The following is a 21,060-nucleotide window of genomic DNA, read 5'->3' on the forward strand; positions in this document are numbered from 1 at the left end:
CTTTTGACCGGGGGGCAGTGAGACTTCATTGTACTGCAGATTTCCTTTGCAAGCTTGCTTGGTTGGCCAAAAAGGGCGTATGCGTTTTTTCCTGAATATATTCAGGAAAAAACGCATACGCCCTTTTTGGCCAAGTGCATCATTGTGGACGTTCTGCCTCTTTTCCTATGCTTTACATGCAATTCCAGTCTACCTCCTGAAATCGGTTTCCTGCAATTCTGCCCCGCTTTCAAGTCCTCTTGGCAGCCTTACTTCAATATATTTTTGGACGATAGCTGTCATTTATAACTCTGCAGGTTTGTGAATTACAGTGCCCCTGAGCTCCTTTCTTCAACTCGCTTTCTTGTGAGCTGGCCGCAACACCGCAGCATGGCTTCAGGCCCTAGTGTGGTTCCGGCATGGCACGCTGAGCCTTTGGTTAATTCCTCTTCCTGGTGGGAAATGAGAGTTAAATTTGCCCATCCAGACACCTCCAGCTAGTCTCTCATTGGTTCTCCCTATTCCTGTTCATTTTCCGCAGAAATTGCAAACTGGGCCAAACAGGAGGTTAAAGGCACTGACTCTCCAAGTGGGGAGAGTTTTAGTAAAGCGTCTGGAATGTTGCACCCGAGTACCAGGGGACGAAAACTGAGACACATTTGAACACGTTTCCCGATCACACGGTGGATCATACTCTGGGTTCCACATGCATGTTTTAGCTGAAGGAAGAATCCCTTAAACCTGGAGAGTTGAGACCCATGGAATGGCTACCATGCAATATGACTTCAAAGGGGCTGTATTTGCTCATCCAACCTCACCAATCCTATCACTGCTGCTTTTATGCTGCTGTACACATGCTTGATTCTCTTTTGGAGACATATAAATCCATAGGTTTTAAGATTATTACTAGTCAGGTATATTCTTAGGCGATTAATATGGGGTGTAGAGTCCACTTCGTTGAGCAAGGAGTAGCTCTTGTCTATTACCTATTTGGCTTATGGAATGGTATCTGTGCTAATTTCAATCTCTGGTTTTATGCAGCACCCCAACTCACCTTTCCCCTTAAGCAAGCATAAGTTGGTTTTCTACATTTGAGACCGTGTTCTGTTTTGTAATTCAGTTTCTGTGTAGCCAAGTTTACATTCCGTGTAGTAGTGATATCTTATGATGTTTCTTTTTCTGTGTGACTTATCTCACTTAGAATCATCGTACCTGAATCCACTCATTATGCTGCTACGGGCCTGATGACATAGATTTCATTGCTGAGTGATATTGCATTGTACGTAAGTACCACAACTTCTTTATCCATTTTTCGCTTTCTGTGATATTGAACTTGTACCGTAAACGAGGTTCTTGTAAACAGAGCCGTCCCAAACTTTGGGGTGGCTGTGTCTTTTTGATTTTAATTTCCCTATGCTACAGGACCATAATTGGCAGTGCCCTAGGCTCTGTTGCTTTGTTTTGTAGATGTTTCAGGAAACACCATACACTTCTCCAGAGTGGCTGTTGGCAATTTACATCCCACCCATCAGCATAACAAGGCTCCCAGTTCTCCATGGCCTGTCCGGTCTTTCTGGATTTTACACTTTTTTCAGATGGCCCTTTTGACCGGGGGGCAGTGAGACTTCATTGTAGTGCAGATTTCCTTTGCAAGCTTGCTTGGTTGGCCAAAAAGGGCGTATGCGTTTTTTTCTGAATATATTCAGGAAAAAATTCATACGCCCTTTTTGGCCAAGTGCATCATTGTGGACGTTCTGCCTCTTTTCCTATGCTTTACATGCAATTCCAGTCTACCTCCTGAAATCGGTTTCCTGCAATTCTGCCCCGCTTTCAAGTCCTCTTGGCAGCCTTACTTCAATATATTTTTGGACGATAGCTGTCATTTTTAACTCTGCAGGTTTGTGAATTACAGTGCCCCTGAGCTCCTTTCTTCAACTCGCTTTCTTGTGAGCTGGCCAAAACACCGCAGGATTGCTTCAGGCCCTAGTGTGGTTCCGGCATGGCATGCTGAGCCTTTGGTTAATTCCTCTTCCTGGTGGGAAATGAGAGTTAAATTTGCCCGTCCAGACACCTCCATCTAGTCTCTCATTGGTTCTCCCTATTCCTGTTCATTTTCCGCAGAAATTGCAAACTGGGCCAAACAGGAGGTTAAAGGCACTGACTCTCCAAGTGGGGAGAGTGTTAGTAAAGCTTCTGGAATGTTGCACCCGAGTACCAGGGGACGAAATCTGACACATTTGAACACGTTTCCCGATCACACGGTGGATCATACTCTGGGTTCCACATGCATGTTTTAGCTGAAGGAAGAATCCCTTAAACCTGGAGAGTTGAGACCCATGGAATGGGTACCACGCAATATGACTTCAAAGGGTCTGCATTTGCTCACCGAACCTCACCAATCCTATCACTGCTGCGTTTATGCCGCTGTACACACGCTTGATTCTCTTTCGGAGACATAGAAATCCATAGGTTTTAAGATTCTTACTAGTCAGGTATATTCTTAGGCATTTAATATGGGGTGTTGAGTCCACTTGGTTGAGAAAGGAGTAGCTCTTGTCTATTACATATTTGGCTTATGGAATGGTATCTGTGCTAATTTCAGTCTCTGGTTTTATGCAGCACCCCAACTCACCTTTCCCCTTAAGCAAGCATAAGTTGGTTTTCTACATTTGAGACCCTGTTCTGTTTTGTAATTCTGTTCCTGTGTAGCCAAGTTTACATTCCGTGTAGTAGTGATATCTTATGATGTTTCTTTTTCTGTGTGACTTATCTCACTTAGAATCATCGTACCTGAATCCACTCATTATGCTGCTATGGGCCTGATGACATAGATTTCATTGCTGAGTGATATTGAATTGTACGTACCTACCACAACTTCTTTATCCATTTTTCACTTTCTGTGATATTGAACTCGAACTGTAAACGAGGTTCTTGTAAACAGAGCTGTCCCAAACTTTGGGGTGACTGTGTCTTTTTGATTTTAATTTCCCTAAGCTATAGGACCATAAGTGGAAGTGCCCTAGGCTCTGTTGCTTTGTTTTGTAGATGTTTCAGGAAACACCATACACTTCTCCAGAGTGGCTGTTGGCAATTTACATCCCGCCCATCAGCATAACAAGGCTCCCAGTTCTCCATGGCCTGTCCTGACTTTCTGGATTTTACACTTTTTTCAGATGGCCCTTTTGACCGGGAGGCAGTGAGACTTCATTGTACTGCAGATTTCCTTTGCAAGCTTGCTTGGTTGGCCAAAAAGGGCGTATGCGTTTTTTCCTGAATATATTCAGGAAAAAACGCATACGCCCTTTTTGGCCAAGTGCATCATTGTGGACGTTCTGCCTCTTTTCCTATGCTTTACATGCAATTCCAGTCTACCTCCTGAAATCAGTTTCCTGCAATTCTGCCCCGCTTTCAAGTCCTCTTGGCAGCCTTACTTCAATATATTTTTGGACGATAGCTGTCATTTTTAACTCTGCAGGTTTGTGTATTACAGTGCCCCTGAGCTGCTTTCTTCAACTCGCTTTCTTGTGAGCTGGCCGCAACACCGCAGGATTGCTTCAGGCCCTAGTGTGGTTCCGGCATGGCACGCTGAGCCTTTGGTTAATTCCTCTTCCTGGTGGTAAATGAGAGTTAAATTTGCCCATCCAGACACCTCCAGCTAGTCTCTCATTGGTTCTCCCTATTCCTGTTCATCTTCCGCAGAAATTGCAAACTGGGCCAAACAGGAGGTTAAAGGCACTGACTCTCCAAGTGGGGAGAGTGTTAGTAAAGCATCTGGAATGTTGCACCCGAGTACGAGGAGACGAAACCTGAGACACATTTCAACACGTTTCCCGATCACACGGTGGATCATACTCTGGGTTCCACATGCATGTTTTAGGTGAAGGAAGAATCCCTTAAACCTGGAGAGTTGAGACCCATGGAATGGGTACCATGCAATATGACTTCAAAGGTTCTGCATTGGCTCACCGAACCTCACCAATCCTATCACTGCTGTGCTTATTCCACTGTACACACGCTTGATTCCCTTTCGGAGACATATAAATCCATAGGTTTTAAGATTCTTACTAGTCAGGTATATTCCTAGACGTTTAATATGGGGTGTTGAGTCCTCTTCGTTGAGCAAGGAGTAGCTCTTGTCTATTACATATTTGGCTTATGGAACGGTATCTGTGCTAATTTCAATCTCTGGTTTTATGCAGCACCCCAACTCACCTTTCCCCTTAAGCAAGCATAAGTTGGTTTTCTACATTTGAGACCCTGTTCTGTTTTGTAATTCAGTTCCTGTGTAGCCAAGTTTACATTCCGTGTAGTAGTGATATCTTATGATGTTTCTTTTTCTGTGTGACATATCTCACTTAGAATCATCGTACCTGAATCCACTCATTATGCTGCTACGGGCCTGATGACATAGATTTCATTGCTGAGTGATATTGCATTGTACGTAAGTACCACAACTTCTTTATCCATTTTTCGCTTTCTGTGATATTGAACTTGTACCGTAAACGAGGTTCTTGTAAACAGAGCCGTCCCAAACTTTGGGGTGGCTGTGTCTTTTTGATTTTAATTTCCCTAAGCTACAGGACCATAAGTGGCAGTGCCCTAGGCTCTGTTGCTTTGTTTTTTAGGTGTTTCAGGAAACACCATACACTTCTCCAGAGTGGCTGTTGGCAATTTACATCCCGCCCATCAGCATAACAAGGCTCCCAGTTCTCCATGGCCTGTCCGGCCTTTCTGGATTTTACACTTTTTTCAGATGGCCCTTTTGACCGGGGGGCAGTGAGACTTCATTGTAGTGCAGATTTCCTTTGCAAGCTTGCTTGGTTGGCCAAAAAGGGCGTATGCGTTTTTTTCTGAATATATTCAGGAAAAAATGCATACGCCCTTTTTGGCCAAGTGCATCATTGTGGACGTTCTGCCTCTTTTCCTATGCTTTACATGCAATTCCAGTCTACCTCCTGAAATCGGATTCCTGCAATTCTGCCCCGCTTTCGAGTCCTCTTGGCAGCCTTACTTCAATATATTTTTGGACGATAGCTGTCATTTATAACTCTGCAGGATTGTGAATTACAGTGCCCCTGAGCTCCTTTCTTCAACTCGCTTTCTTGTGAGCTGGCCGCAACACCGCAGGATTGCTTCAGGCCCTAGTGTGGTTCCGGCATGGCACGCTGAGCCTTTGGTTAATTCCTCTTCCTGGTGGGAAATGAGAGTTAAATTTGCCCATCCAGACAACTCCAGCTAGTCTCTCATTGGTTCTCCCTATTCCTGTTCATTTTCCGCAGAAATTGCAAACTGGGCCAAACAGGAGGTTAAAGGCACTGACTCTCCAAGTGGGGAGAGTTTTAGTAAAGCGTCTGGAATGTTGCACCCGAGTACCAGGGGACGAAAACTGAGACACATTTGAACACGTTTCCCGATCACACGGTGGATCATACTCTGGGTTCCACATGCATGTTTTAGCTGAAGGAAGAATCCCTTAAACCTGGAGAGTTGAGACCCATGGAATGGCTACCATGCAATATGACTTCAAAGGGTCTGCATTTGCTCATCAAACCTCAGAAATCCTATCACTGCTGCGTTTATGCCGCTGTACACATGCTTGATTCTCTTTTGGAGACATATAAATCCATAGGTTTTAAGATTATTACTAGTCAGGTATATTCTTAGGCGATTAATATGGGGTGTAGAGTCCACTACGTTGAGCAAGGAGTAGATCTTGTCTATTACATATTTGGCTTATGGAATGGTATCTGTGCTAATTTCAATCTCTGGTTTTATGCAGAACCCCAACTCACCTTTCCCCTTAAGCAAGCATAAGTTGGTTTTCTACATTTGAGACCGTGTTCTGTTTTGTAATTCAGTTTCTGTGTAGCCAAGTTTACATTCCGTGTAGTAGTGATATCTTATGATGTTTCCTTTTCTGTGTGACTTATCTCACTTAGAATCATCGTACCTGAATCCACTCATTATGCTGCTACGGGCCTGATGATATAGATTTCATTGCTGAGTGATATTGCATTGTACGTAAGTACCACAATTCTTTATCCATTTTTCACCTTCTGTGATATTGAATTTGTACTGTAAATGAGGTTCTTGTAAACAGAGCCGTCCCAAACTTTGGGGTGGCTGTGTCTTTTTGATTTTAATTTCCCTAAGCTATAGGACCATAAGTGGAAGTGCCCTAGGCTCTGTTGCTTTGTTTTTTAGATGTTTCAGGAAACACCATACACTTCTCCAGAGTGGCTGTTGGCAATTTACATCCCGCCCATCAGCATAACAAGGCTCCCAGTTCTCCATGGCCTGTCCTGCCTTTCTGGATTTTACACTTTTTTCAGATGGCCCTTTTGACCGGGGGGCAGTGAGACTTCATTGTACTGCAGATTTCCTTTGCAAGCTTGCTTGGTTGGCCAAAAAGGGCGTATGCGTTTTTTCCTGAATATATTCAGGAAAAAACGCATACGCCCTTTTTGGCCAAGTGCATCATTGTGGACGTTCTGCCTCTTTTCCTATGCTTTACATGCAATTCCAGTCTACCTCCTGAAATCGGTTTCCTGCAATTCTGCCCCGCTTTCAAGTCCTCTTGGCAGCCTTACTTCAATATATTTTTGGACGATAGCTGTCATTTTTAACTCTGCAGGTTTGTGAATTACAGTGCCCCTGAGCTCCTTTCTTCAACTCGCTTTCTTGTGAGCTGGCCGCAACACCGCAGGATTGCTTCAGGCCCTAGTGTGGTTCCGGCATGGCACGCTGAGCCTTTGGTTAATTCCTCTTCCTGGTGGGAAATGAGAGTTAAATTTGCCCGTCCAGACACCTCCAGCTAGTCTCTCATTGGTTCTCCCTATTCCTGTTCATTTTCTGCAGAAATTGCAAACTGGGCCAAACAGGAGGTTAAAGGCAGTGACTCTCCAAGTGGGGAGAGTTTTAGTAAAGCGTCTGGAATGTTGCACCCGAGTACCAGGGGACAAAAACTGAGACACATTTGAACACGTTTCCCGATCACACGGTGGATCATACTCTGGGTTCCACATGCATGTTTTAGCTGAAGGAAGATTCCCTTAAACCTGGAGAGTTGAGACCCATGGAATGGGTACCATTCAATATGACTTCAAAGGTTCTGCATTGGCTCACCGAACCTCACCAATCCTATCACTGCTGCGCTTATGCCACTGTACAGACGCTTGATTCTCTTTCGGAGACATATAAATCCATAGATTTTAAGATTCTTACTAGTCAGGTATATTCTTAGACGTTTAATATGGGGTGTTGAGTCCTCTTCGTTGAGCAAGGAGTAGCTCTTGTCTATTACATATTTGGCTTATGGAACGGTATCTGTGCTAATTTCAATCTCTGGTTTTATGCAGCACCCCAACTCACCTTTCCCCTTAAGCAAGCATAAGTTGGTTTTCTACATTTGAGACCTTGTTCTGTTTTGTAATTCAGTTCCTGTGTAGCCAAGTTTACATTCCGTGTATTAGTGATATCTTATGATGTTTCTTTTTCTGTGTGACTTATCTCACTTAGAATCATCGTACCTGAATCCACTCATTATGCTGCTATGGGCCTGATGACATAGATTTCATTGCTGAGTGATATTGCATTGTACGTAAGTACCACAACTTCTTTATCCATTTTTCGCTTTCTGTGATATTGAACTTGTACCGTAAACGAGGTTCTTGTAAACAGAGCCGTCCCAAATTTTGGGGTGGCTGTGTCTTTTTGATTTTAATTTCCCTAAGCTATACGACCATAAGTGGAAGTGCCCTAGGCTCTGTTGCTTTGATTTTTAGATGTTTCAGGAAACACCATACACTTCTCCAGAGTGGCTGTTGGCAATTTACATCCCGCCCATCAGCATAACAAGGCTCCCAATTCTCCATGAGCTGTCCTGCCTTTCTGGATTTTACACTTTTTTCAGATGGCCCTTTTGACTGGGGGGCAGTGAGACTTCATTGTACTGCAGATTTCCTTTGCAAGCTTGCTTGGTTGGCCAAAAAGGGCGTATGCGTTTTTTCCTGAATATATTCAGGAAAAAACGCATACGCCCTTTTTGGCCAAGTGCATCATTGTGGACGTTCTGCCTCTTTTCCTATGCTTTACATGCAATTCCAGTCTACCTCCTGAAATCGGATTCCTGCAATTCTGCCCCGCTTTCGAGTCCTCTTGGCAGCCTTACTTCAATATATTTTTGGATGATAGCTGTCATTTATAACTCTGCAGGTTTGTGAATTACAGTGCCCCTGAGCTCCTTTCTTCAACTCGCTTTCTTGTGAGCTGGCCGCAACACCGCAGGATTGCTTCAGGCCCTAGTGTGGTTCCGGTATGGCACGCTGAGCCTTTGGTTAATTCCTCTTCCTGGTGGGAAATGAGAGTTAAATTTGCCCGTCCAGACACCTCCAGCTAGTCTCTCATTGGTTCTCCCTATTCCTGTTCATTTTCCGCAGAAATTGCAAACTGGGCCAAACAGGAGGTTAAAGGCACTGACTCTCCAAGTGGGGAGAGTTTTAGTAAAGCGTCTGGAATGTTGCACCCGAGTACCAGGGGACAAAAACTGAGACACATTTGAACACGTTTCCCGATCACACGGTGGATCATACTCTGGGTTCCACATGCATGTTTTAGCTGAAGGAAGAATCCCTTAAACCTGGAGAGTTGAGACCCATGGAATGGGTACCATTCAATATGACTTCAAAGGTTCTGCATTGGCTCACCGAACCTCACCAATCCTATCACTGCTGCGCTTATGCCACTGTACACAAACTTGATTCTCTTTCGGAGACATATAAATCCATAGATTTTAAGATTCTTACTAGTGAGGTATATTCTTAGACGTTTAATATGGGGTGTTGAGTCCTCTTCGTTGAGCAAGGAGTAGCTCTTGTCTATTACATATTTGGCTTATGGAACGGTATCTGTGCTAATTTCAATCTCTGGTTTTATGCAGCACCCCAACTCACCTTTCCCCTTAAGCAAGCATAAGTTGGTTTTCTACATTTGAGACCTTGTTCTGTTTTGTAATTCAGTTCCTGTGTAGCCAAGTTTACATTCCGTGTAGTAGTGATATCTTATGATGTTTCTTTTTCTGTGTGACTTATCTCACTTAGAATCATCGTACCTGAATCCACTCATTATGTTGCTATGGGCCTGATGACATAGATTTCATTGCTGAGTGATATTGCATTGTACGTAAGTACCACAACTTCTTTATCCATTTTTCGCTTTCTGTGATATTGAACTTGTACCGTAAACGAGGTTCTTGTAAACAGAGCCGTCCCAAACTTTGGGGTGGCTGTGTCTTTTTGATTTTAATTTCCCTAAGCTATACGACCATAAGTGGAAGTGCCCTAGGCTCTGTTGCTTTGTTTTTTAGATGTTTCAGGAAACACCATACACTTCTCCAGAGTGGCTGTTGGCAATTTACATCCCGCCCATCAGCATAACAAGGCTCCCAATTCTCCATGAGCTGTCCTGCCTTTCTGGATTTTACACTTTTTTCAGATGGCCCTTTTGACTGGGGGGCAGTGAGACTTCATTGTACTGCAGATTTCCTTTGCAAGCTTGCTTGGTTGGCCAAAAAGGGCGTATGCGTTTTTTCCTGAATATATTCAGGAAAAAACGCATACGCCCTTTTTGGCCAAGTGCATCATTGTGGACGTTCTGCCTCTTTTCCTATGCTTTACATGCAATTCCAGTCTACCTCCTGAAATCAGTTTCCTGCAATTCTGCCCCGCTTTCGAGTCCTCTTGGCAGCCTTACTTCAATATATTTTTGGACGATAGCTGTCATTTATAACTCTGCAGGTTTGTGAATTACAGTGCCCCTGAGCTCCTTTCTTCAACTCGCTTTCTTGTGAGCTGGCCGCAACACCGCAGCATTGCTTCAGGCCCTAGTGTGGTTCCGGTATGGCACGCTGAGCCTTTGGTTAATTCCTCTTCCTGGTGGGAAATGAGAGTTAAATTTGCCCGTCCAGACACCTCCAGCTAGTCTCTCATTGGTTCTCCCTATTCCTGTTCATTTTCCGCAGAAATTGCAAACTGGGCCAAACAGGAGGTTAAAGGCACTGACTCTCCAAGTGGGGAGAGTTTTAGTAAAGCGTCTGGAATGTTGCACCCGAGTACCAGGGGACGAAAACTGAGACACATTTGAACACGTTTCCCGATCACACGGTGGATCATACTCTGGGTTCCACATGCATGTTTTAGCTGAAGGAAGAATCCCTTAAACCTGGAGAGTTGAGACCCATGGAATGGGTACCATGCAATATGACTTCAAAGGGTCTGCATTGGCTCACCGAACCTCACCAATCCTATCACTGCTGCATTTATGCCGCTGTAGACACGCTTGATTCTCTTTCGGAGACATATAAATCCATAGGTTTTAAGATTCTTACCAGTCAGGTATATTCTTAGGCATTTAATATGGGGTGTTGAGTCCACTTCGTTGAGCAAGGAGTAGCTCTTGTCTATTATCTATTTGGCTTATGGAATGGTATCTGTGCTAATTTCAATCTCTGGTTTTATGCAGCACCCCAACTCACCTTTCCCCTTAAGCAAGCATAAGTTGGTTTTCTACATTTGAGATCCTGTTCTGTTTTGTAATTCAGTTCCTGTGTAGCCAAGTTTACATTCCGTGTATTAGTGATATCTTATGATGTTTCTTTTTCTGTGTGACTTATCTCACTTAGAATCATCGTACCTGAATCCACTCATTATGTTGCTATGGGCCTGATGACATAGATTTCATTGCTGAGTGATATTGCATTGTACGTAAGTACCACAACTTGTTTATCCATTTTTCGCTTTCTGTGATATTGAACTTGTACCGTAAACGAGGATCTTGTAAACAGAGCTGTCCCAAACTTTGAGGTGGCTGTGTCTTTTTGATTTTAATTTCCCTAAGCTATAGGACCATAAGTGGAAGTGCCCTAGGCTCTGTTGCTTTGTTTTTTAGGTGTTTCAGGAAACACCATACACTTCTCCAGAGTGGCTGTTGGCAATTTACATCCCGCCCATCAGCATAACAAGGCTCCCAGTTCTCCATGGCCTGTCCGGCCTTTCTGGATTTTACACTTTTTTCAGATGGCCCTTTTGACCGGGGGGCAGTGAGACTTCATTGTAGTGCAGATTTCCTTTGCAAGCTTGCTTGGTTGGCCAAAAAGGGCGTATGCGTTTTTTTCTGAATATATTCAGGAAAAAATGCATACGCCCTTTTTGGCCAAGTGCATCATTGTGGACGTTCTGCCTCTTTTCCTATGCTTTACATGCAATTCCAGTCTACCTCCTGAAATCGGATTCCTGCAATTCTGCCCCGCTTTCGAGTCCTCTTGGCAGCCTTACTTCAATATATTTTTGGACGATAGCTGTCATTTATAACTCTGCAGGATTGTGAATTACAGTGCCCCTGAGCTCCTTTCTTCAACTCGCTTTCTTGTGAGCTGGCCGCAACACCGCAGGATTGCTTCAGGCCCTAGTGTGGTTCCGGCATGGCACGCTGAGCCTTTGGTTAATTCCTCTTCCTGGTGGGAAATGAGAGTTAAATTTGCCCATCCAGACAACTCCAGCTAGTCTCTCATTGGTTCTCCCTATTCCTGTTCATTTTCCGCAGAAATTGCAAACTGGGCCAAACAGGAGGTTAAAGGCACTGACTCTCCAAGTGGGGAGAGTTTTAGTAAAGCGTCTGGAATGTTGCACCCGAGTACCAGGGGACGAAAACTGAGACACATTTGAACACGTTTCCCGATCACACGGTGGATCATACTCTGGGTTCCACATGCATGTTTTAGCTGAAGGAAGAATCCCTTAAACCTGGAGAGTTGAGACCCATGGAATGGCTACCATGCAATATGACTTCAAAGGGTCTGCATTTGCTCATCAAACCTCACCAATCCTATCACTGCTGCGTTTATGCCGCTGTACACATGCTTGATTCTCTTTTGGAGACATATAAATCCATAGGTTTTAAGATTATTACTAGTCAGGTATATTCTTAGGCGATTAATATGGGGTGTAGAGTCCACTACGTTGAGCAAGGAGTAGATCTTGTCTATTACATATTTGGCTTATGGAATGGTATCTGTGCTAATTTCAATCTCTGGTTTTATGCAGAACCCCAACTCACCTTTCCCCTTAAGCAAGCATAAGTTGGTTTTCTACATTTGAGACCGTGTTCTGTTTTGTAATTCAGTTTCTGTGTAGCCAAGTTTACATTCCGTGTAGTAGTGATATCTTATGATGTTTCCTTTTCTGTGTGACTTATCTCACTTAGAATCATCGTACCTGAATCCACTCATTATGCTGCTACGGGCCTGATGATATAGATTTCATTGCTGAGTGATATTGCATTGTACGTAAGTACCACAATTCTTTATCCATTTTTCACCTTCTGTGATATTGAATTTGTACTGTAAATGAGGTTCTTGTAAACAGAGCCGTCCCAAACTTTGGGGTGGCTGTGTCTTTTTGATTTTAATTTCCCTAAGCTATAGGACCATAAGTGGAAGTGCCCTAGGCTCTGTTGCTTTGTTTTTTAGATGTTTCAGGAAACACCATACACTTCTCCAGAGTGGCTGTTGGCAATTTACATCCCGCCCATCAGCATAACAAGGCTCCCAGTTCTCCATGGCCTGTCCTGCCTCTCTGGATTTTACACTTTTTTCAGATGGCCCTTTTGACCGGGGGGCAGTGAGACTTCATTGTAGTGCAGATTTCCTTTGCAAGCTTGCTTGGTTGGCCAAAAAGGGCGTATGCGTTTTTTCCTGAATATATTCAGGAAAAAACGCATACGCCCTTTTTGGCCAAGTGCATCATTGTGGACGTTCTGCCTCTTTTCCTATGCTTTACATGCAATTCCAGTCTACCTCCTGAAATCGGATTCCTGCAATTCTGCCCCGCTTTCAAGTCCTCTTGGCAGCCTTACTTCAATATATTTTTGGACGATAGCTGTCATTTTTAACTCTGCAGGTTTGTGAATTACAGTGCCCCTGAGCTCCTTTCTTCAACTCGCTTTCTTGTGAGCTGGCCGCAACACCGCAGGATTGCTTCAGGCCCTAGTGTGGTTCCGGCATGGCACGCTGAGCCTTTGGTTAATTCCTCTTCCTGGTGGGAAATGAGAGTTAAATTTGCCCGTCCAGACACCTCCAGCTAGTCTCTCATTGGTTCTCCCTATTCCTGTTCATTTTCCGCAGAAATTGCAAACTGGGCCAAACAGGAGGTTAAAGGCAGTGACTCTCCAAGTGGGGAGAGTTTTAGTAAAGCGTCTGGAATGTTGCACCCGAGTACCAGGGGACAAAAACGGAGACACATTTGAACACGTTTCCCGATCACACGGTGGATCATACTCTGGGTTCCACATGCATGTTTTAGCTGAAGGAAGAATCCCTTAAACCTGGAGAGTTGAGACCCATGGAATGGGTACCATTCAATATGACTTCAAAAGTTCTGCATTGGCTCACCGAACCTCACCAATCCTATCACTGCTGCGCTTATGCCACTGTACACACGCTTGATTCTCTTTCGGAGACATATAAATACATAGATTTTAAGATTCTTACTAGTCAGGTATATTCTTAGACGTTTAATATGGGGTGTTGAGTCCTCTTCGTTGAGCAAGGAGTAGCTCTTGTCTATTACATATTTGGCTTATGGAACGGTATCTGTGCTAATTTCAATCTCTGGTTTTATGCAGCACCCCAACTCACCTTTTCCCTTAAGCAAGCGTAAGTTGGTTTTCTACATTTGAGACCTTGTTCTGTTTTGTAATTCAGTTCCTGTGTAGCCAAGTTTACATTCCGTGTATTAGTGATATCTTATGATGTTTCTTTTTCTGTGTGACTTATCTCACTTAGAATCATCGTACCTGAATCCACTCATTATGCTGCTATGGGCCTGATGACATAGATTTCATTGCTGAGTGATATTGCATTGTACGTAAGTACCACAACTTCTTTATCCATTTTTCGCTTTCTGTGATATTGAACTTGTACCGTAAACGAGGTTCTTGTAAACAGAGCCGTCCCAAACTTTGGGGTGGCTGTGTCTTTTTGATTTTAATTTCCCTAAGCTATACGACCATAAGTGGAAGTGCCCTAGGCTCTGTTGCTTTGTTTTTTAGATGTTTCAGGAAACACCATACACTTCTCCAGAGTGGCTGTTGGCAATTTACATCCCGCCCATCAGCATAACAAGGCTCCCAATTCTCCATGAGCTGTCCTGCCTTTCTGGATTTTACACTTTTTTCAGATGGCCCTTTTGACTGGGGGGCAGTGAGACTTCATTGTACTGCAGATTTCCTTTGCAAGCTTGCTTGGTTGGCCAAAAAGGGCGTATGCGTTTTTTCCTGAATATATTCAGGAAAAAACGCATACGCCCTTTTTGGCCAAGTGCATCATTGTGGACGTTCTGCCTCTTTTCCTATGCTTTACATGCAATTCCAGTCTACCTCCTGAAATCGGATTCCTGCAATTCTGCCCCGCTTTCGAGTCCTCTTGGCAGCCTTACTTCAATATATTTTTGGACGATAGCTGTCATTTATAACTCTGCAGGTTTGTGAATTACAGTGCCCCTGAGCTCCTTTCTTCAACTCGCTTTCTTGTGAGCTGGCCGCAACACCGCAGGATTGCTTCAGGCCCTAGTGTGGTTCCGGTATGGCACGCTGAGCCTTTGGTTAATTCCTCTTCCTGGTGGGAAATGAGAGTTAAATTTGCCCGTCCAGACACCTCCAGCTAGTCTCTCATTGGTTCTCCCTATTCCTGTTCATTTTCCGCAGAAATTGCAAACTGGGCCAAACAGGAGGTTAAAGGCACTGACTCTCCAAGTGGGGAGAGTTTTAGTAAAGCGTCTGGAATGTTGCACCCGAGTACCAGGGGACAAAATCTTAGACACATTGGAACACGTTTCCCGATCACACGGTGGATCATACTCTGGGTTCCACATGCATGTTTTAGCTGAAGGAAGAATCCCTTAAACCTGGAGAGTTGAGACCCATGGAATGGGTACCATTCAATATGCCTTCAAAGGTTCTGCATTGGCTCACCGAACCTCACCAATCCTATCACTGCTGCGCTTATGCCACTGTACACACGCTTGATTCTCTTTCGGAGACATATAAATCCATAGATTTTAAGATTCTTCCTAGTCAGGTATATTCTTAGACGTTTAATATGGGGTGTTGAGTCCTCTTCGTTGAGCAAGGAGTAGCTCTTGTCTATTACATATTTGGCTTATGGAACGGTATCTGTGCTAATTTCAATCTCTGGTTTTATGCAGCACCCCAACTCACCTTTCCCCTTAAGCAAGCATAAGTTGGTTTTCTACATTTGAGACCTTGTTCTGTTTTGTAATTCAGTTCCTGTGTAGCCAAGTTTACATTCCGTGTATTAGTGATATCTTATGATGTTTCTTTTTCTGTGTGACTTATCTCACTTAGAATCATCGTACCTGAATCCACTCATTATGCTGCTATGGGCCTGATGACATAGATTTCATTGCTGAGTGATATTGCATTGTACGTAAGTACCACAACTTCTTTATCCATTTTTCGCTTTCTGTGATATTGAACTTGTACCGTAAACGAGGTTCTTGTAAACAGAGCCGTCCCAAACTTTGGGGTGGCTGTGTCTTTTTGATTTTAATTTCCCTAAGCTATAGGACCATAAGTGGAAGTGCCCTAGGCTCTGTTGCTTTGTTTTTTAGATGTTTCAGGAAACACCATACACTTCTCCAGAGTGGCTGTTGGCAATTTACATCCCGCCCATCAGCATAACAAGGCTCCCAATTCTCCATGAGCTGTCCTGCCTTTCTGGATTTTACACTTTTTTCAGATGGCCCTTTTGACTGGGGGGCAGTGAGACTTCATTGTACTGCAGATTTCCTTTGCAAGCTTGCTTGGTTGGCCAAAAAGGGCGTATGCGTTTTTTCCTGAATATATTCAGGAAAAAACGCATACGCCCTTTTTGGCCAAGTGCATCATTGTGGACGTTCTGCCTCTTTTCCTATGCTTTACATGCAATTCCAGTCTACCTCCTGAAATCGGATTCCTGCAATTCTGCCCCGCTTTCGAGTCCTCTTGGCAGCCTTACTTCAATATATTTTTGGACGATAACTGTCATTTATAACTCTGCAGGTTTGTGAATTACAGTGCCCCTGAGCTCCTTTCTTCAACTCGCTTTCTTGTGAGCTGGCCGCAACACCGCAGGATTGCTTCAGGCCCTAGTGTGGTTCCGGTATGGCACGCTGAGCCTTTGGTTAATTCCTCTTCCTGGTGGGAAATGAGAGTTAAATTTGCCCGTCCAGACACCTCCAGCTAGTCTCTCATTGGTTCTCCCTATTCCTGATCATTTTCCGCAGAAATTGCAAACTGGGCCAAACAGGAGGTTAAAGGCACTGACTCTCCAAATGGGGAGAGTTTTAGTAAAGCGTCTGGAATGTTGCACCCGAGTACCAGGGGACAAAAACTGAGACACATTGGAACACGTTTCCCGATCACACGGTGGATCATACTCTGGGTTCCACATGCATGTTTTAGCTGAAGGAAGAATCCCTTAAACCTGGAGAGTTGAGACCCATGGAATGGGTACCATGCAATATGACTTCAAAGGGTCTGCATTTGCTCACCGAACCTCACCAATCCTATCACTGCTGCGTTTATGCCGCTGTACACACGCTTGATTCTCTTTCGGAGACATATAAATCCATAGGTTTTAAGATTATTACTAGTCAGGTATATTCTTAGACGTTTAATATGGGGTGTTGAGTCCTCTTCGTTGAGCAAGGAGTAGCTCTTGTCTATTACATATTTGGCTTATGGAACGGTATCTGTGCTAATTTCAATCTCTGGTTTTATGCAGCACCCCAACTAACCTTTCCCCTTAAGCAAGCATAAGTTGGTTTTCTACATTTGAGACCTTGTTCTGTTTTGTAATTCAGTTCCTGTGTAGCCAAGTTTACATTCCGTGTATTAGTGATATCTTATGATGTTTCTTTTTCTGTGTGACTTATCTCACTTAGAATCATCGTACCTGAATCCACTCATTATGCTGCTATGGGCCTGATGACATAGATTTCATTGCTGAGTGATATTGCTTTGTACGTACCTACCACAACTTCTTTATCCATTTTTCACTTTCTGTGATATTGAACTCGAACTGTAAACGAGGTTCTTGTAAACAGAGCTGTCCCAAACTTTGGGGTGACTGTGTCTTTTTGATTTTAATTTCCCTAAGCTATAGGACCATAAGTGGAAGTGCCCTAGGCTCTGTTGCTTTGTTTTGTAGATGTTTCAGGAAACACCATACACTTCTCCAGAGTGGCTGTTGGCAATTTACATCCCGCCCATCAGCATAACAAGGTTCCCAGTTCTCCATGGCCTGTCCTGCCTTTCTGGATTTTACACTTTTTTCAGATGGCACTTTTGACCGGGGGGCAGTGAGACTTCATTGTAGTGCAGATTTCCTTTGCAAGCTTGCTTGGTTGGCCAAAAAGGGCGTATGCGTTTTTTCCTGAATATATTCAGGAAAAAACGCATACGCCCTTTTTGGCCAAGTGCATCATTGTGGACGTTCTGCCTCTTTTCCTATGCTTTACATGCAATTCCAGTCTACCTCCTGAAATCGGTTTCCTGCAATTCTGCCCCGCATTCAAGTCCTCTTGGCAGCCTTACTTCAATATATTTTTGGACGATAGCTGTCATTTTTAACTCTGCAGGTTTGTGTATTACAGTGCCCCTGAGCTGCTTTCTTCAACTCGCTTTCTTGTGAGCTGGCCGCAACACCGCAGGATTGTTTCAGGCCCTAGTGTGGTTCCGGCATGGCACGCTGAGCCTTTGGTTAATTCCTCTTCCTGGTGGGAAATGAGAGTTAAATTTGCCCGTCCAGACACCTCCAGCTAGTCTCTCATTGGTTCTCCCTATTTCTGTTCATTTTCCGCAGAAATTGCAAACTGGGCCAAACAGGAGGTTAAAGGCACTGTCTCTCCAAGTGGGGAGAGTGTTAGTAAAGCGTCTGGAATGTTGCACCCGAGTACCAGGGGACAAAAACTGAGACACATTTGAACACGTTTCCCAATCACACGGTGGATCATACTCTGGGTTCCACATGCATGTTTTAGCTGAAGGAAGAATCCCTTAAACCTGGAGAGTTGAGACCCATGGAATGGCTACCATGCAATATGACTTCAAAGGGTCTGCATTTGCTCATCAAACCTCACCAATCCTATCACTGCTGCGTTTATGCCGCTGTACACATGCTTGATTCTCTTTTGGAGACATATAAATCCATAGGTTTTAAGATTATTACTAGTCAGGTATATTCTTAGGCGATTAATATGGGGTGTAGAGTCCACTTCGTTGAGCAAGGAGTAGCTCTTGTCTATTACATATTTGGCTTATGGAATGGTATCTGTGCTAATTTCAATCTCTGGTTTTATGCAGAAACCCAACTCACCTTTCCCCTTAAGCAAGCATAAGTTGGTTTTCTACATTTGAGACCGTGTTCTGTTTTGTAATTCAGTTTCTGTGTAGCCAAGTTTACATTCCGTGTAGTAGTGATATCTTATGATGTTTCTTTTTCTGTGTGACTTATCTCACTTAGAATCATCGTACCTGAATCCACTCATTATGCTGCTACGGGCCTGATGATATAGATTTCATTGCTGAGTGATATTGCATTGTACGTAAGTACCACAAAATCTTTGTCCATTTTTCACTTTCTGTGATATTGAACTTGTACTGTAAACGAGGTTCTTGTAAACAGAGCCATCCCAAACTTTGGGGTGGCTGTGTCTTTTTGATTTTAATTTCCCTAAGCTATAGGACCATAAGTGGAAGTGCCCTAGGCTCTGTTGCTTTGTTTTTTAGATGTTTCAGGAAACACCATACACTTCTCCAGAGTGGCTGTTGGCAATTTACATCCCGCCCATCAGCATAACAAGGCTCCCAATTCTCCATGGCCTGTCCTGCCTTTCTGGATTTTACACATTTTTCAGATGGCCCTTTTGACCGGGGGGCAGTGAGACTTCATTGTACTGCAGATTTCCTTTGCAAGCTTGCTTGGTTGGCCAAAAAGGGCGTATGCGTTTTTTCCTGAATATATTCAGGAAAAAACGCATACGCCCTTTTTGGCCAAGTGCATCATTGTGGACGTTCTGCCTCTTTTCCTATGCTTTACATGTAATTCCAGTCTACCTCCTGAAATCGGATTCCTGCAATTCTGCCCCGCTTTCGAGTCCTCTTGGCAGCCTTACTTCAATATATTTTTGGACGATAGCTGTCATTTATAACTCTGCAGGTTTGTGAATTACAGTGCCCCTGAGCTCCTTTCTTCAACTCGCTTTCTTGTGAGCTGGCCGCAACACCGCAGGATTGCTTCAGGCCCTAGTGTGGTTCCGGCATGGCACGCTGAGCCTTTGGTTAATTCCTCTTCCTGGTGGGAAATGAGAGTTAAATTTGCCCGTCCAGACACCTCCAGCTAGTCTCTCATTGGTTCTCCCTATTCCTGTTCATTTTCCGCAGAAATTGCAAACTGGGCCAAACAGGAGGTTAAAGGCACTGACTCTCCAAGTGGGGAGAGTTTTAGTAAAGCGTCTGGAATGTTGCACCCGAGTACCAGGGGACAAAAACTTAGACACATTGGAACACGTTTCCCGATCACACGGTGGATCATACTCTGGGTTCCACATGCATGTTTTAGCTGAAGGAAGAATCCCTTAAACCTGGAGAGTTGAGACCCATGGAATGGGTACCATGCAATATGACTTCAAAGGTTCTGCATTGGCTCACCGAACCTCACCAATCCTATCACTGCTGCGCTTATGCCACTGTACACACGCTTGATTCTCTTTCGGAGACATATAAATCCATAGATTTTAAGATTCTTCCTAGTCAGGTATATTCTTAGACGTTTAATATGGGGTGTTGAGTCCTCTTCGTTGAGCAAGGAGTAGCTCTTGTCTATTACATATTTGGCTTATGGAACGGTATCTGTGCTAATTTCAATCTCTGGTTTTATGCAGCACCCCAACTCACCTTTCCCCTTAAGCAAGCATAAGTTGGTTTTCTACATTTGAGACCCTGTTCTGTTTTGTAATTCAGTTCCTGTGTAGCCAAGTTTACATTCCGTGTAGTAGTGATATCTTATGATGTTTCTTTTTCTGTGTGACTTATCTCACTTAGAATCATCGTACCTGAATCCACTCATTATGCTGCTATGGGCCTGATGACATAGATTTCATTGCTGAGTGATAATGCATTGTACGTAAGTACCACAACTTCTTTATCCATTTTTCGCTTTCTGTGATATTGAACTTGTACCGTAAACGAGGTTCTTGTAAACAGACCCGTCCCAAACTTTGGGGTGGCTGTGTCTTTTTGATTTTAATTTCCCTAAGCTACAGGACCATAAGTGGCAGTGCCCTAGGCTCTGTTGCTTTGTTTTTTAGATGTTTCAGGAAACACCATACACTTCTCCAGAGTGGCTGTTGGCAATTTACATCCCACCCATCAGCATAACAAGGCTCCCAGTTCTCCATGGCCTGTCCTGCCTTTCTGGATTTTACACTTTTTTCAGATGGCCCTTTTGACCGGGGGGCAGTGAGACTTCATTGTAGTGCAGATTTCCTTTGCAAGCTTGCTTGGTTGGCCAAAAAGGGCGTATGCGTTTTTTTCTGAATATAATCAGGAAAAAATGCATACGCCCTTTTTGGCCAAGTGCATCATTGTGGACGTTCTGCCTCTTTTCCTATGCTTTACATGCAATTCCAGTCTACCTCCTGAAATCGGTTTCCTGCAATTCCGCCCCGCTTTCAAGTCCTCTTGGCAGCCTTACTTCAATATATTTTTGGACGATAGCTGTCATTTTTAACTCTGCACGTTTGTGAATTACAGTGCCCCTGAGCTCCTTTCTTCAACTCGCTTTCTTGTGAGCTGGCCGCAACACCGCAGCATTGCTTCAGGCCCTAGTGTGGTTCCGGAATGGCATGCTGAGCCTTTGGTTAATTCCTCTTCCTGGTGGGAAATGAGAGTTAAATTTGCCCGTCCAGACACCTCCAGCTAGTCTCTCATTGGTTCTCCCTATTCCTGTTCATTTTCCGCAGAAAT

Source organism: Pseudorca crassidens, chromosome 1 (assembly GCF_039906515.1).
Source record: "Pseudorca crassidens isolate mPseCra1 chromosome 1, mPseCra1.hap1, whole genome shotgun sequence".
NCBI lineage: Eukaryota > Metazoa > Chordata > Mammalia > Artiodactyla > Delphinidae > Pseudorca > Pseudorca crassidens.